The 17,926-nt window shown below is 46.8% G+C and overlaps 1 protein-coding gene across 4 annotated transcripts in view; it reads left to right on the top strand.

The window, feature by feature from the left end:
- The first annotated feature begins 540 nt into the window (after positions 1 to 540).
- KCNAB2 (potassium voltage-gated channel subfamily A regulatory beta subunit 2) overlaps positions 541 to 17,926 on the top strand; it is a 117,056-nt gene continuing 99,670 nt past the window's right edge. For all 4 annotated transcript variants that reach the window (XM_083628815.1, XM_083628822.1, XM_083628823.1 and 1 more), the window contains exon 1: positions 541 to 631. The gene's annotated coding sequence lies outside the window, so the exon portion shown is untranslated. The remainder of the gene's footprint in view (positions 632 to 17,926) is intronic.

Below are 17,926 nucleotides of genomic sequence, written 5' to 3'. Positions count from 1 at the left end.
AGGTCCACCAGTCCCACACTAAAACTAGAGTCAGTAGCCTTTGCCACATCTCATGGTGCTGAATACCACAGGTTAACCTGTGCAATGTGTTCGACCCACTGCATGTTTACTTGAAAGCCTTGCATTGAAATTCTTGCATTACAGGGGGTTGGACTAGATGGTCCTTGGATCTCTTCCAACTCTGCTATTCTGATTCTACGATTCTGAAAGTCCCACTTAGAGAAGTGGGGGCTTACCCCCAAGATAAACGTGCACAGGACCACAGCAGGGCACAAACGCAGCATCCCCAGGGAAAGATGCTCCAGGCGGAGGAGGGATGCTGCAAGCCAGGGCACCACCTGGGTACCAAATGGGTACCCAGCCTGGGGAAAGATGCTGATGCGTAGGGGATGCAGGCGAGGCGCCTGGCTTTGGTTGCGCAGCCTGCCGGTTACCAGGAGGCGCTTCCCAGCCAGCCAATCGGCGACGCGCGGGGCCCCGGTGATTTGCATGCGACCGATTGACGTCGCCCGGGGGCCAATGAGGAGCTCCGGGGGCGAGTTCCTCTTCCACGAGGACGAAGATGGTGTAAGCTGGCGGAGGTGCCTTTGCTGCTGCTGAGCTGCTGCTGCTGCTGCTGTTGTTCTTGCAGGTGCGGGGGACTCAACGGGCGGGTACACTGGGGGTCTGTGCATGGTGAGGGGGGAGGCTGTTTGCAATTGTGGAGAGGAAGGGGGGCGCTCTTAATGCTTTGCAGTGGGGTCTGTCCGGGAACGATCATTTTGTGCTTCTGGTTTAGTGTAGTCACAGGCGCCCTTGACAGGAAGTTGAGGGTGCTTGGGATTTAGGGTGCCACACAAAGAAGCTATTTAGCTGCTGCTTCTTTTTCCTAGTGGGATCAGCGAGTTCTTCTGTGATCCCCTGCTTTGCTTTCTGGCTGTTAGACTTCCAGATCTGTAAATGCTGCAGGCTGGCAGCACGGTCATTGTTTGCGCGTGTTGTGATCTGCCCCTGAGATCTGTCACCTTCTCCCAAACGCCAGCTGCAGTGCCTCAGCACAGAGTCAGCCGGAGGTAATAAAACAGAGAGGAGGGTGGGATCCAGAGCCTGGCTCCTCGGTTTTGCCTCCGGCTGCTAGGTTTTCGTAACTTGCAATTTCTTTTTCGAAAATGCCTGAAGAAGCTCAGCTTTCCCCTTCCGATCGCCCAAAGGGAGTGCGATGGTGGGTGGATGGGCGACCTGTTTGTCTCTTGTAGGAAGCCGAATGCAATTCTGCAATACCTTTGTAGGGGCGCGGCATCTCAGAGGCTTGTAACCTGACCTCTTTAGGATTCCTGGTGGCTAAATGGGGTGACGGCTGCCTGGCTGGGTTTTTTTGTTTCTTAGGGTTTTCTTTTTTAAAGGATTTTAAAGAAAGAGAGAGATTGCTACTGGGTGACTTGCTTGAGCTCAGCCCAAATAACAGCAACCAGATTTGATTTACCTCTAGAGAGAAGAAATGTTGGACGTGGCCGCAACATTATTTCCTAAAACATGGTTTTGTGTATTGCCATCCAGCATTGCTCTCAAATGCCTTTGTTCCATCTGGTTGGGCTCCGAAGGAGTACAGCAGCTTTTGCCAAGCTGGTGTCCTCCTGATGTTTTGGACTACAATGGCCATCAGCCATCCACCACAGCTGGAGTGTAGTCCAAAACTTCTGAGGGATTGCCAGGTATTGATTTACTTGTTTAACAAATTTATAAACAGCTTCCCAAACAGGTGTGCAAAATAACAAAAAGGATAAAACGTAAGGCCAGGTTACTAAGTGCAGTAAGATAATTTCTACAAAAGTCTAGAAACAATAAAACTGTACCTTACAAATTCTAGGAAGCATAAAACCATATCTGCAAATATGTAATCAATAGTCCCTAAGTGACTGGGTCACCCACCAGGGAAAGCTTTCCTGAATAAAAATGTCTTTAAGGTGCCGAGACATCATGGTGCTCAGCAATGGCCTTAATTTCATCTGGTTATTGATTCCAGAGGGCTAGGACTGCAACGCTAAAAACCCAGTTTCTAGTGCAAGCTAAGCACACCACCTCTGAAGCATGACCTACTCTCAGCAGTGCCCCATCAGAGGAGTGCAGATGCCAGGCATAGATATGTAGGGCGAGGTGCTCCCTTGGGTAACCTGGCCCCAAGCTGTTTAGTGCTTTAAATGCTAAAAGCAAAACCTTTTAGCATTTAGTGCCCAGTGGCATATTGGCAGCTCCCTCAAAAGAGGTGCTATAGGGTGTCAGCCGGATAACCCAATCAACAACCTTGGTTGGTGAAAGCTGAGATATGGAATGGATCAGAGTGGATCAGACTTGGCAGGGAGGTATTAGTTCATAAAGAGAGAGTGTGGCGGTGTTTCATAACGCCTTTGGAAGGTAGTGTGTCTTAGATGCCAGGAGGGAAAATGCGACGTGTCCGCAGAGGGTCTTGCATATATTCGAAATTAAAATGCCAGACCTCTTAAAGATGGTATACAGTATAGGTTTAAGAACATGTGGTTACTGTACTTCTTTTAAATACAACATAATAGGGGGTTGTACTATATTACCCTTTGGGTCCCTGCCAATTCTATAATAACTCGAGAGGTGCTCTCCAGGATATACCTCTGTGCGTGAATGTAAAGAGTCTGGCAGCTTTTCTTAGCTGGCGGAGGATTTGGAAATTTGAAGGTGGCTGAGCGAGAAGTGCAGTGGCCCTTCTGAGGCTTGCCCATTGATTGTAGCTTCCAGGAGCTCTCTCACAGAAGCTTCAGCCACGGTGAGCCTGTTCTTTTTGCTGCTTCAGCCATCTGCTATTGTGCACCGCCTCTCCCCAACCCATCTTGGTAACTCACATCATAGAAAGTTGCCTTATACTGAGTCAGACCACTATCTCCATCAGTATTGTCTACACTGACTGGCAGCAATGGCTGTCCAGGGTTTCAGGCAGGAAGTCTCTCCCAGCCCTTCCCGCAGGTGCCATTGGGGACTGAACCTGGGACTTTTTGCATGCAAAGCAGACTCTCTACTACTGAGCTACGGCCCTTTCCCAACATGGGGAAGATGTAAACAGAGGAGCATTTCTGGAGCAGTGCAAGAAGCAAGCAAGGGGAATCTGGCTAGGCTTGCAACAACTGAGTTGTTTTTGTTTGTTTTTAAGGCATCATAATAGTTATCCTATTTCTTTATATTTATTTATTTGCTTGTTTATATCCCACCCTTCCTTCCCAAGGACCCCAGGGCGACAAACAGATATACAATGTAAAAAGCAAAACGAAAGCTTTCTAAAACAGATCAAAACATTCTAAAAACAATTAAAACTTTGAAACACCTGAAAGCAGTTACAGTTAAAAGCATTCTAAGAGCAATTTCAATTAGAAGCATTGTTCCGTCCCATGATCACAGGGTTGCCTGGAACAATATATGATTCTATGGTATTTCTTCAGCCACCTAATGCCTGGCTAATAATGAAAAGATAGTACAGTAGTGACGGAGCCAGGTGCGCCTCACCAGGGAGGACATTCTACAGACGAGGAATCACCACTGAAAAGGCCCTGCCATGGGTCAGTGCCAACCAGGCAGGCCCTGGTGGCAGTACCACCAAGAAGACTTCACCTGCTGATTGTAGGGTCTGCCATCCCCTTGCCACGCGAGCGTCCTTCAATGTGTGTGACGCCTCTCAGTATGCCATAAACAAGTCAGGTCCCTGCCCCAAAGACCTTACCATCAATATTTCAACAGCTGGATCAGACCAAAGGCTCATCTAGCCCTTAATGTCTTGTTCTCACAGTGGTAAGCCAGATGCCTCAAAGGGAGGCCCACAAGCTGGTTACAAGTTCAACAGCACTCCTCACCAACTGGTATTCAGAGGCCTGTACCTTCTCTGATACTGGAGGCTACATGCAGCCATTGTGACTAGTATCACTGACAACCTTATCCTCCTTGGTGTGTTTCTCTAATCCCCTTTTAAAGCTGTCTCAGTTGGCAGCCATCGTTACCACTTGTGCTAGGAAATTCCATAATTTAATTACATGTGATGTGAAGAAGACCTTCCTTTTTCCCATCCTCAATCTTCAGACATTCAGCTTCATTTGGATGCCCCCAGCACCTAGTACTGATATAAAGAGAGAAGTTTCTTTCTATCTGCTTTCTCCTACAGATTATTTTCTACATGCCCCTCTACTTTTTCTGACCAAAGTGTTGTAATCTTTCCTCATAGAGGAATTGCTCTGTACAGAAAGGAAAAAAAACGAGCGTTAGGCTGCAGGGCTGCTTGGGTACATATTCAACCTCGTGTCTGAAGGCGAAATAACCCAATCTAGAGAGCAGCTCTAGGCAGGTTTGTAAACCACCACCTGCCTAATCGCCTATGGTGAGTTAACAAGAGCCCCCAGGCAACCATGTTTTTCTTTTAAAAAATAAAACTTTAAAACCAGCCATTCATGCTAATAAAAATACTTGTGAGCAGGTGGGTGAGTCATCGTTTTACTTTGCATGTTCTGTGCCATGAAAACTGAATCACAAAGATGTTGCTGTGCATAGAAATATTTGCCAAGAGGCTCCTTCTCCTCCATCCCCATAATCTGTGCTTTCTGGCTTGCTTTGCCCATAACCCCTTCCTGAAAACTACAAGGCTGAGTTCCCCCACCCACCTCACTCTTACTCAACTTCCTGCCTAACATACCAAGCTTTTCACCTCCTCCCCGACTCTGACTTCAGCAACCTCCAACGTTGCTAATGCATGGCAGGAAGCGGCTGTTTTTGCGTTTTCTGGTTGGCACCGCCTGTGTCAGTTGGATGCTGTTGCTGCTGCTGCCGCTGTCACATCAGTGTGCACTCTTGGGGGATCACTTGAATAATTTAGGAATGTGTGTCATGCAAGAGGAGGTAGTAATGGTGGTGGAATTTACCGTGATCATAAAATGTAGAGTTGGAAGGGACCAAAGGGGCCATTTGGCCCAACCCCCTGCAATGCAGGAATATTTTGCCCAGCATGGGGCTCAAACCCATGGCTCTGAGATTAAGAGTCTCGTGCTCTACTGATTGAGCTATCCATGCATGCCCCAAAAGACAAAGAAGGCCAACGGAGTGACAGGACAGGAGCTCCTGGAATGTTGAGGGTTACAGTCTTAAAAGATGCATTGGCTTGGCTAATTTATATTAAGCAATGCAGTGTTGGCCAATCTTGATGCAACCGATGCCTGCTGTTTCCTGAATTAAAAGGGGAGGCACCCCTTCCTTCTGCACCCCTGAAGGTTTTGCTTTGAGAGAGAAAGAAATACCCAACCTCACAGGAGCCTGCCTTCTATTTTTCTGCACGAGTCACTGATCTGGAAATGCCTCTTGGCTAGAAGCAAGCAAGCCCAGAGCGGTGACTCGTGCAGAGAGGAAGCAGGCACACACACACCCGCGAGGGTGGATAATTCTGCTGCATCTCCGCATCAGGGGAATAGCTGGATCATTCAGTCACATGTCCTACAGAAGAGAAGCAGATTCATCCTCACCCCCAGCATGGGGGCAAAGGAAGAGTTGCAGCCTGAGTAGTAAACCATGCAGAGATGTGGATGGAGCATATGACAGCTTTGGACTTATGTGAGCCTTTAATAATTTAATTTGTTTCTCTTAGCCTGCTATGTTCCAGCATGGAATTGGGGTATTAATGAATGCATTTTTCTCTTTTTTTAATGGAGCGACAGAACTTGAGTGTTCTCCCATAACAATGAGCGGATAGCTGAAATACTGAGAATTGTATAGGACAGAGATGAGCAGATGGCCACTCACTTAGGTTCATTAATTTCCACGAGTCTTCTCTCAATAGGACTTAGCTGGGTGCAAGCCTTATTTTGCTTAGATGGCACAAGACTGTTTGGGTTGTATCAACTAATCTTTATTCAGAGCAAATCTATAGAAATCAAGGGACCTGGGTTAATCATGTTCATTAATTTCAGTGGATCTACTCTGAGTAGGACAGTCCTTTGAATACAGTCCTTTGTGAGTTTTGATGTAACAGGCTAACATGGCTCGCCTGTGACACCATTTTTTTTTAATTAAAATAAATAAATAACTGCAAGAGGGTTGGACTGGATGAGGATTTGGGTCCCTTCCATCTTTTTCTTTTTTTTTTATAAAATTTTTATTGGTTTTTTAACACATAATAATAGACAATACAAAACAATACAAAAACAAACAAACATATAAACACGTATAATTTCTTCACATTTTTTCTTAAACCTTCTTTCATCGACTTCCTCATACCTCCCTTTTCTGCATCCCTATTTTGAAGTTTTCCAGCAAGCCCCAATGTCAACTTATAACACTTTTTTTTTTCTTTAAATCCTTTTTCTCATATCCAATTGTTTGTCCCCGCAATTCTGTTTTGCCTGACCCAAAACATTTTAACACTCATTAATTTTGCAAGAGTTCTTGAGATAAACTTTAAATTTCTTCCAATCTTCTTCCACCGTCTCTCTCCCTTGGTCACGGATTCTGCCAGTCATCTCCGCCAGTCCCATGTAGTCAATCACCTTGGTCTGCCATTCTTCCAGTGTGGGTAGTTCTTGTGTCTTCCAGTACTTTGCCAGAAGTACTCTTGCTGCTGTTGTAGCATACATAAAAAACGTCCTATCTTTCTTTGAGACCAATTGGCCCACCATGCCCAGGAGAAAGGCCTCTGGTTTCTTCACAAATGTGCATTTAAGCACCTTCTTCATTTCATTATAAATCATTTCCCAGAAGACCTTAATCCTTGGGCACGTCCACCAAAGGTGGTAAAAGGTACCTTCAGTTTCCTTACATTTCCAGCATTTATTATTGGGCGTGTGATAAATTTTTGCAAGCTTGACTGGGGTCATGTACCACCTGTATATCATTTTCATAATGTTTTCTCTTAAGGCATTACATGCCGTAAACTTTATACCGGTGGTCCATAACTGTTCCCTGTCAGCAAACATAATGTCATGACCAATATCTTGTGCCCATTTAATCATAGCTGATTTAACCGTCTCATCCTGTGTATTCCATTTCAGCAACAAGTTATACATTCTTGACAGATTTTTAGTGCTGGGTTCCAAAAGCTCTGTTTCTAATTTTGATCTCTCCACCTGGAAGCCAATTTTCCTGTCCTGTTTAAAAACTTCATTTATTTGGTAGTAATGCAGCCAGTCTCTTACTTTAAATTTCAACTTCTCATAACTCTGCAATTTTACTTTTCCCTCCTCATGTTCTATAATTTCCCAATACTTCGGCCATTTGGATTGGGTCCCTTCCATCTCTACAATTCTATGGTTCTATGAAATATTTAAAAAAAATATAGAAAAGAGACAGGATATTGCAGATAAATGAACAGGGAATACATAAGCATTCTCAGTTCATAGGCTGAGCTGAAAGCTCCTTGCCTCAGATCTTGAAGAGTTTGGTGATGCATTTAAAGCACATTCCTACCACTTCAGCAGTCCAAAGAACTGTAACAGAATACAATCCCCAGCACCCTTAGCAAACTTCAGTTCCCAGGATTCTTTGAGGGGGAAGCATGATTGTGTGCAAGAGTGTTCCAAGAGTGCTTGACATGTAGGGTGTAGGTAGTCCCCTACCTGCCAATCAAAACAGACAGTAGTGGGGATGATGGGCCAATGGTTTGACTTTATGCCAAGGAGTGTGTTTGTTTATTAGGAATTCACCCTGCTCACTCCTGCACTGAGTTCTGTTTCTTGGTCATGCAATGATATGAGGTAACCTAAAGAACTGCACTGCCCTTTGTGCTACTGGTTGTGTTTTCCTGTAGTTAATTTGCAAGTGGCTTTGACTTTGCTGCAGATTGAGAAAAGCTGAGTATCATCTACTAAAATAGCAAATAAGTAAATCTAAAACAGCAAATAAGTAAATAAGTAAAACTGTTTTTCAGGGAAGGGGTGCTCTGGTGCAGAGTCCAGTGAAACATGGCCTAAATCAGCTCCTTGCAATATCTTTTCTTGCACACATTTCAAAGACGAGACAAAGCAAGGAAGGTGATTTGAGGTCCTGCATGAGCTGAAACCCAGAACCAGATGCCGGACAGAAAGCCTTTGGCATGGCCAAGTTGGAAGGTTTGTCTCTGGCATCAGATGTTTAGTGTCTGTTTCGCTTGTGAATATGGAAATTACGCTTGATTATAACGGCTAAGGGGTAAGGATACACCCATCCCCTGAGGTTTTTATTTTATCATAATCATTTATAGGCAACATATATACATAATTATGTTTTGAATGGGATTGCTTCAGTGGTGTGTTTGCTGCCTTGGGCTCCATTAGCAGGAAGGGTGGGATGTAAATAGACTAAATAAACAAGCAAATCTTTTAAAATGTTTTTTATTAGTTTTTTAACATATCAACAATTATTAAACATACTTTTATATCTTATACAATTTTTTTGACTTCCATCAATAACATCTGAAAATTTTCTAATCTTTTCCACTTCATTTACATTTCTTACTTTCACTATTGCATTTAAATATTATAACTAATATCTCTCTTATTTTTCTTCTTTGCAATATTTCATATATTCCTCCTTACAAAACTTCTTGTAATCCTAACAGCGTAATTTGTTGAAATAAACAAGCAAATCTAAGCTAGTAGCTATTATGTCATGTGGCAGTGAGTTGTTGTTGATATCTGTCTGTCTCAAGAGACAATGGAGTGCGCTTCCAGCAGTCAGGTCAAACCACTGTGTTAGCAGTGGGCGCAAGCCTAGGCAATGTGTATGGAGGTCCAGGGCTGCCCAGATAACAACCCCCCTCTCGGCCTCATTGATGTGGTCTAAAGGAGAGCCAAACAGTATGTTTGGTTGCCAGCTGGCTGCAGGAGTTGCCGGAAGGAGGCATACAAGGTGCCATCCAACCCTCTTAGGGGCTCCACTCTGGATTTGTGTAGGCTTCACCCCATAGCTTTTTCTTCTCCCAAAGATGTTCCACAAAGCAGCAGAGGTTTAGGATCAGAGTTTTCCTTCTCCTAGATGGGCTTACCTTCGCAGGTGAGTTCCATAAGTTAATTAACACCTTGCAGGAAGAAGTTCTTACATTTATCCATCTTGGCTCGACTGCCATTCAGTTTCATTTGGCGACCCTGGGTTCTACTCCCAAGTCAGCCTCACCACACCTTTTTTAAAAAACAAAAACAGTCCTTAACCCCTTTGAGTCCATTTGCATGGGTGCAGAATCTCTCCCGTCTAATCCCGCCTAGTGTCTTAGCAAGCTATGTCTCTATAACTGCCACCACCAATGTCATCTTATTGCCTATGTGCAGGAGTGGGGGGACGGGACCCTCCTTTCTCCCCCACCCCTTATCAGCTGGAGAAATGCAGAGGAGGCAAAGGGTTGTGGAAAGGAAGAGAGTTCTTTCACCCTCAGAACTGGCAAATTATCCGAGGTTCTGGTGTTTGGCAAAGACGTGAGCACTTTTGAAGGCTTTTGTCTCTGGGCGACAGCAGCCGGCCGGCTGCCTCCGTGAAGAAGTGCTTGAGTCACAGTGAACTCACTGAAAGATTTCCCCGCAGGCAAGGACACTCTCTCTCTCCCCGGCTGAGCAAATTAAAGGACCGTGGTGCCTCTGATTAAATATATATTTCAAGAAATGAATAGCTGAAAAGGCTGGCAGCTGGCTGTCAGGCAGCATGAGAGGCTCCCGTAGCCTTTGAGCAGCGCAGAGGGCGTCCTCCGAGATCCTCTGCCAAACCTGAGGAATGAGGTTTTCTAGCATGGGACTCCTGGGGTGAAAGGGCTGGAGACCCTGAGCAGCAAGCGAAATGCAATTGCAAAGGCAGTTGGGGGAGGTCCAATGCTCAGTTGTGCTTTGCATGCAGAACACCCTCAACCTCTCCAAATAAAGACCGCTGCCCAAGACCCTAGAGAGCTCCTACCAGTGTAGACAACAGGCCTGATTCAGCTGGTTGTTCTTAGGTTCTCTACTTAGGCATGGGGAACCTGGGGCCCTCCACATGCCATCGGACTGCCACTCCCATCATCTCCAACCACTGGGTATCCCCTGCCATCTTAATAAATCAGAAAGGGGGGGGGATGAGCTGGATTATCTTTTCAGCTGGAGAGATCTTTGGCAATGCCAGGGATTGAATCTAGGCCTTCTTGAATGCAAAGCAGGTGACATCCTGAGCCAATAAGGCTTTTCTCCAGGCTTTGGCTACCAGGTTTCATGAAACATGAAAAGAGCCTCCGCGGTTCAGTTGATTGCATTGATTCAGGAAACTCTGACTCGGCAGAGCTTGCAGCTGGGCAGCAGAGATATTTCTGAGATGAAGAGCCCTGGGAATGCTGACTGCGATGGGTGTGTGCTTTCCAGGTACGTGGGTGGGCTGCTTGGCAGAGTGTTATTGGGATGCATCAGCATTGATGGATCGAGTACATCAATGTACCTATGGATATCTGCTAGGGAGGCAGGGAAAGAGAGCGAGCGAGGGCTTCTGCGTCTGGCAAAGAAGAGTCCTTAGAATCTTGGATAATTTATCTTCCCCACCACCACCATAGAGAAATAGCACAGCATCTGCCTTGCAAGCAGAAGGTCCTTGGTTCAGTCCCCAATGACATATCCAGGTAGGGTTGGGAGAGACTCTTGCTTAAAATCCTGCCAGTCATTGCAGTCTATGATGAGCTCAATGGACCAGTGGTTTGACTCAGTATAAGGCAGCTTCCTGTGTTCCACCCTTAGGGATGTGGGAGAGACTTAAGTTTGGTTCGTATTTAAATGAAGACCTACCTAAATCACAGTTGAGGAAACAATAGATGGATTGGAACGCAGCAGTTCTTCGAAATTTACACTTTGCATTGCAGTTCTCCAACTTATGTGCATGCTAGGGGGAAGTGTGTCTAAAAATCCACACATTAGTAAGAAGATAATGTACAAAATTGTGTAGGGGAAGTTGATTGGGGGGAAATGTGATTATTCGCCAAAGAATGCTTACCAAAATGCACACTAAAATCCTGATGAGTAAAGTATGTGGGTGCATAAATCTCTCTTTCCCTTTCCTTCCTCCCTGTGGAGTCTTCTGTCTCTGACATTTTGAAAGCTGTTGCTCATTTTGAGTCCAATGCCTAGATCTCCTCTATGCCAATTTTGCTGGCACCAGACCTCTCTTTCTGTTATGAGTGAATTTGTTTAATTAGGAATAACTTGGGCATGTTTGTAGACTGCTGTTTTACATTGCAGTGGGGAGGCAGTTCTCATAAGAGTGTCAAGATTCAAACCAGGGACTTATGATTGTATTTAAATCAGTATTTCCCAAACTTAAAGGTAAAGGGACCCCTGACCATTAGGTCCAGTCGTGGCTGACTCTGGGGGTTGCGGTGCTCATCTCACTTTATTGGCCAAGGGAGCCGGCGTACAGCTTCCGGGTCATGTGGCCAGCATGACTAAGCCGCTTCTGGCGAACCAGAGCAGCGCACGGAAATGCCGTTTACCTTCCCGCCAGAGTGGTACCTATTTATCTACTTGCACTTTGACGTGCTTTCGAACTGCTAGGTTGGCAGGAGCAGGGACTGAGCAACAGGAGCTCACCCCGTTGCGGGGATTCGAAACGCCAACCTTCTGATCAGCAAGTCCTAGGCTCTGTGGTTTAACCCACAGATACTGGTCCCCAAATGGATGTTTGGGTTTGAGGTGGGTTCAGATCTAGAAAGGTTGAGGAGTACTGGGGTGTACAGCACAGACCTAAATGGACCACTGATCTCAGAGATGCCAACTTTAATAAAATATGGGAGGGCAGGTAAGCCCCGCCCCGCATAATCGATCACATGACACAGTGTGTGCACACCATTTGAATGGCAATGCCTATCAACTTTGAGGGGGCCTAGCCCCCCTCATATATTTTATTGGGGGGGGAGCTCTGGAAGCCCCTAAGAGTTGGCTCCTATGAATGGCCTTACTGGGCGTCACGGGCTTTCTATCTGATCTGCCCTGAGATGAAAGGCAGGAAATAAATCTTGTAAATAAAATTAACAAACAATCTGATAAGTGAGATGAGATACTGGGGATTTGGGGTGGAAATGACTCGGTTCATCTTGGGAATCGTGATACGGAGAAATGGGAAAGCTGAGTGTAGTCAGCTGTGTACCCAGGAAAGCTGATTTCAGCAAATTTAAAGAAATACTGGGTCAGATCCCATGGGTGGAATTACTCAAAGGGAGGGAGTCAGAGATGGGTGTGAGTTTCTTTGAAGGCACAATTGCAAAGCTTTCCAATGCACAAAAATTAGGGAGGCAGCTAAATCCGGGGGTGGGGGGGGAGAGACATGTGCCCCTCCAGATAATGTTGGACTCCAACTCCCATTGTCCCTGACCACTGACTATTTGTGTTGGGGGTTTGAGTCCAACAACATATGGAGAACCACAGATGTTCTGCCCCTGAATTAAATTAATTAAATGCAGAGGATTTTCTTCACTGGGTGCCATTGCCATTCTAAGAGAACAAAGCAGAAGTTCGTGGTGAGTTCCGGCACCTCTTATTCTAGAAAAAAATAGCACTGCAGGTAACTAACATAAGGAGAGCAAAGGAACCTGAATTATACTAGGTCAGGCTGTTGGTCTATCTTGCTCAGTATTATCTACTCTGAGTGTTATCACCTCTCCAGAGTCTCAAGCAGAGAAGCGCCTTTCCCATCATGAGATTGCTTTTAATGGGAACTACAGGATATTGAACTTGGGACCTTCTGCATGCAAAACTGATGCTCTCATTAGAATATAAGAAGACTCTGCTGGATCAGGCCAATGGCCCATTTAGCCCAGTGCCCTGTTCCCACAGTAGCCACCCTATGGGAAACTCAAGCAGGACCCGAGCAATAGAGCACTTCCCTGCTAGCAGTTGAGCTAGGACCCCACCCCCACCCCTCACAAGCTCACCTGATCCTCCACATAATTGCAGTGGCTGTGCCCCTTAAAAGGCAGCGGGTGACTGTGTCTGTGCGTGCGTGCGGCTGTGTGAGAACGCCAAATGTTCCCTGGCTCCAGAGTCGCCAGGGGCCTGTCCGCTGAGTCATCCAGGTGCCAAAGTCCCTGCTGAAGCATAATGGGAAATTCTTGCTGAGTTGCTGCGTTTGGTGCTGATTGGGAGCAGAGCAAAAAGCTCTGCTGGAGCAGCTCAGCTTGTGCAATTTGCTAGTGCGGAACGGGAAGAATTGGCCTTGCAGCATTAATGCTCTGGATATCAGCACGCTCAGGGGTGGGGGTGGGGGTGGGGAGCCTCTGCACTTTCCGCTTCCCAAAGTAGTGTGCGTCTTTCCTCCCCCCCACCTACCAGGTAAAAAGTAGCACAGCCATGTTTGGCAGATGGACAGTATGAACAGAAAAAGAGCCTGCTGGATCAGGCCAAAGGGGGCCTATCTAGTCCTGCTTCCTCTTCTTACAGTAGCTGACCAGATGCCCCAATGGGAAACCCACAAGCAGAACCTGAGAGCCAAAACACTCTCCCTGTGTCTTCCAGCAAATGTTATTCAGAAGCAGGTCTGGCCCACCCGTGAGGCAAGGTGATGTGACTGCCTCAGGCAGCAGAATCCACAGAGGCAGCAGATCTGGCCTCCAAGGAATGCATCGTCTGATGCTGATGCCACTGCTGTGGCATGCTCCTTAGAGACCAGATCTGCCATCTCCTCAGCAGGCCCCACCCCAATGCCACATCTACAGCGGCCTCTTGGTGAATAGGAGGCACTGCTGGTCTCCTCCCACCCTTGTTCCCGATGTACAGAGGTACCTCTGGTTACGAACTTAATTCGTTCTGGAAGTCCATTCTTAACCTGGAACTGTTCTTAACCTGAGGTACTACTTTAGCTAATGGGGCCTCCCGCTGTCACCGCTGTTCTCATCCTGAAGCAAAGTTCTTAACCTGAGGTACTATTTCAGGGTTAGTGGAGTCTGTAACCTGAAGCGTCCGTAACCTGAAGCACCTGTAACCCGAGGTACCACTGTATATCTTTATTCCCCGCCTTGTTTCTGATGTAGATCTCCACACACCCCATCTTCCCTGGAATGGGAACACCATTTTATGGTTTGCCTTAGGCACCAAAATGTCTTGGGCTGGCACTCTTCAGAAGCATCACAGCTGGAGCATCACTGTGGAGGCAGAGCATAGCCATCACGGCTAGTAGCCACCAACAGCTCTCTCTCGTGCATAGATTTGTCTAAAACTCTTTTAAAGCTATCCAAAGTTGGTGGCCGTCACAACCTCCTGCAGGGAGTGAGTTCCATAGGTGAACATCAAGAAATGTTTTCTTTTATCTGTCCTGAATCTTCCGACATTCAGCTTCATTAGATGTCCACAAGTTCTAGTAACGGAGAAAAGCCTCTCTGTAGCCACTTTCTCCATGCCATTCATAATTTTATAAACTTCTATCAGAAGAACGTAAGTCCACAAGAAGAGCATGCTGGATCAGACCAGTGGCCCACATTGTCCATCATCGTATTCTCTCTATGACCATCCAGATGCCCCACAATGGGAAAACCAGAAGGCAGGACCCAAACTCAAGAGCAATCTCCCCTCTTGCGGTCATGTCACCTTACTTACCTTATCTCTAAATGAAGAAGTCCCAAACATTTGTACAGTGGTACCTCGGGTTACATACGCTTCAGGTTACAGACGCTGCTAACCCAGAAATAGTACCTCAGGTTAAGAACTTTGCTTCAGGATGAGAACAGAAATCGTGCTCCAGTGGCGCAGCAGCAGCAGGAGGCCACATTGGCTAAAGTGGTGTCTCAGGTTAAGAACAGTTTCAGGTTAAGAACAGACTTCTGGAACGAATTAAGTACTTAACCCGAGGTACCACTGTACAGTGCCATTCAGAAGCCTCCTAATTTTAGTACACGGACTGACCCACAAGATGAACAGTAGGATTATAATCCTTCAGACGCAGCAGCTTGTTTTGGAGCATACACTCCTCCTCTGTACAGTAATAGGAAGAAAGCTTTTTCTAGGTGGGGGGGGCAGGGAAGAAGGCACACAACACTTTTCAGCTCAGCACCTGTCATTGCCCTGCTTCGCATGCCATGTTACACCATAGCTAACATGTAGCCATGGTTTAATGGGAACTAGTAGCATGTTTGTGCAGGCTGCTCAAAAGGCCACCGCGCTTTGCTCATTCCCCACCCCTGGCCATGCCAGGAGCAACAAAACACAAACCTGGGCTTGTCATGTTCAGCCCAAAGTGGGCCCCAGGGAAATGATCCTTTTTATCAGCTGGGATGGATGATTGGGTGACAAAGGATGTGTGTGTGTGTGTGTGTGTGTGTGTGTGTGTGTAGCTAGAGAGAGAAAGAGACAGAGATCTTGACTTTTGCATGTCTAGACTATAAACCCTAGAGGTTTAATTACAACCAACAGTGTATTAAGTTATGTTGAAATAAATAAATAAAAGGTATCCACTGCTTCACCTACTTTGGCCTCTGAGAGCCAGTGTGGTGTAGTGGTTAAGAGCGGTAGACTCGTAATCTGGTGAACGTGTCTGGGTTCGTGTCTCCGCTCCTCCACATGCAGCTGCTGGGTGACCTTGGACTAGTCACACTTCCCTGAAGTCTCTCAGCCCCACTCACCTCACAGAGTGTTTGTTGTGGGGGAGGAAGGGAAAGGAGAATCTTAGCCGCTTTGAGACTCCTTCGGGTAGTGATAAAGCGGGATATCAAATCCAAACTCTTCTTCTTCTTCTTCTTCTTCTCTGGACTGCACCCACCACTGACATTCTCCACCAGGAGGCAGTGATGGCCACCAACTTGGATGGTTTTAAAAGAGGACTGGGCAAATTCACGGAGGAGAGGGCTACCCATGGCTACTAGCGACAATGGCTATGCTCTACCTCCACAGTTGGAGGCAGAAATGCCACATGCTGGAAACCACAGGAGGGAGAGAGTGCTCTTGTGCTGGACTAGAGGAGCCACTGGCCTGATCCAGCAGGCTCTTCTCAAGCGCCACCCCCTCAAGATTGCCCACAACAGAATGTGGCTTTTGGTCTGAAAAAGGCTCCCCTCCGCTGGACATAGCCAGTGAGAGAGATGTGGCAACAGAACCTGGCTTTTCTTCCCTGCCTCTCAGGATTTGGCAGAGAGGCTTGACAACCTTGTGAGCAGCCGACAGACTGCAGAGCATTAAATGCACCCTCCTGCATCTTGGGAATTCCCCAAGGTGGCATGAGCTAAGGGTGTTGCTGAGTAACAGGTGCCCACAGGGACTTTCAAGATGGTCCAGTGTGTATCATGCCGGCTGGCAGGGATCCCAGCTTCCCAAGAGGCAGGAAGCAGGTCATGGCTTAGGCATCCATTTGGGCAAACGGCAAAGCAATGGTAGCTATTTCCCTTATCCAGCTCCTATGTTCTCCTTATCTTATGTCTTGGAATTCATCACTTTGATCAAAAAAACCAGCAGAGAGAGGAGGAGTTGGTGACTCTGGTGGTGGGGCAAATCTCCATTTGGTGTCTTCTAGGCCCTTGTTTAGTTATCTTCATCAACATCCCCTCCAGGCCACCAAAAAGGACTCCCACATTCTCTGAGCCTCTTACCTCTTTATGTAAACACTCGGCTTGGAAGATTTCACTGTCCATCAATATAATTGCTCTCCGCTACCCCCAGCAGAGAGAGTTGGCCCAGAGTGAAGCTGCTACACCTCTTGCCTTGAAGTCAAGAGCAATTTAATTACTTGGCCATTTTTTCTCTTCCAAACCACTTGGAGGAACCGTTGGGCAGTGGCGAAGGAAGTGGGAGGCAATTAGCAGGGAGCAGATGGGTCTCACGTGTCGAAAGGTCTCTTGAGGTAGAGAGCAATGTTGGCTCCAGGCCATTTTGCCTCTTTGCTTGAAGGCTGGTGTAGTGTCAGAGCTGGCGAAAGGGGGTTGTAGCAGCAAGGTCACATGAGGTGAGGCAAGATGTCCCCAGAAAATAGGAGTGAGCCTGGTGGAGAACGCAGCGGAAAGGGCATCATTCTCCTCAGACGCTGGTTGTGGTGGATCACAAGAAGAGCCTGCTGGATCAGGCCAATGGCCCATCGAGTCCAGCATCCTGTTCTCACAGTGGCTGACCAGATGCCCCAATGGGAAGCCCGCAACAAGTATTCAGACACAAGAGGACTCTCCCCTCCTGCAGTTTGCATCAAATAGTACTCAGAAGTGTTGCTGCCTCCGGTCATGGAGACAGAGCACAGCCATCATGACTGGTAGCCACTGATATGCTCCATGAATTTGTCCAATCCTCCTTTAAAGCCATTGAAGTTGGTAACCATCACTTCATCCTGTAGGAGGGAGTTCCACAGTTTAACTATGCGCTGCATGAAGAAGTCCTTTCTTTTATCTGTCTTGAACCTCCCGACATTCAGCTTCATCGGATGTCCCCAAGTTCCAGTGCTATGAGAGAGGGAGAAAAACTTTTCTCTATCCACTTCTTCCATGCCACGTATAATTTTAGGAACTTCTGTCATGTCACCTTTTACCCTTTCTCTAAACTAAAAAGTCCTATATGCATGCTGAGCAATGTTTTCCTCCAAACAGGATAGTCACCACATTGTGGAAAGGTCAGAAGGGGTTGGGCATTCCAGCTCCTTTGCTAAGCCCCTTAGGGAATGGACTTAGCTCTACAGTCTTAGGTTCAAACGCAGCTAGGGCTGGGGGAGAATCTCTGGAAAGCCTCTGCAAGTCAGTGTGAGTAATACTGAATTGGGTCCACCAGTTGTCTGGCTATGTATAACACAGCCTCCTGTCTTTGCCTTAAAAGGTAAAGGTACCCCTGATCGTTAGGTCCAGTTGCGGACAACTCTGGGGTTGTGGCGCTCATCTCGCTTTATTGGCCGAGGGAGCTGGCGTACAGCTTCCGGGTCATGTGGCCAGCATGACTTAGCCGCTTCTGGTGAACCAGAGCAGCGCACGGAAGTGCCATTTACCTTTCCCATGGTGCGGTACCTATTTATCTACTTGCACTTTGACGTG

This window comes from Podarcis filfolensis, assembly GCF_964270895.1.
Source record: "Podarcis filfolensis genome assembly, chromosome: 8".
Taxonomy (NCBI): domain Eukaryota; kingdom Metazoa; phylum Chordata; class Lepidosauria; order Squamata; family Lacertidae; genus Podarcis; species Podarcis filfolensis.
This window is presented reverse-complemented; position numbering and strand designations above follow the sequence as displayed.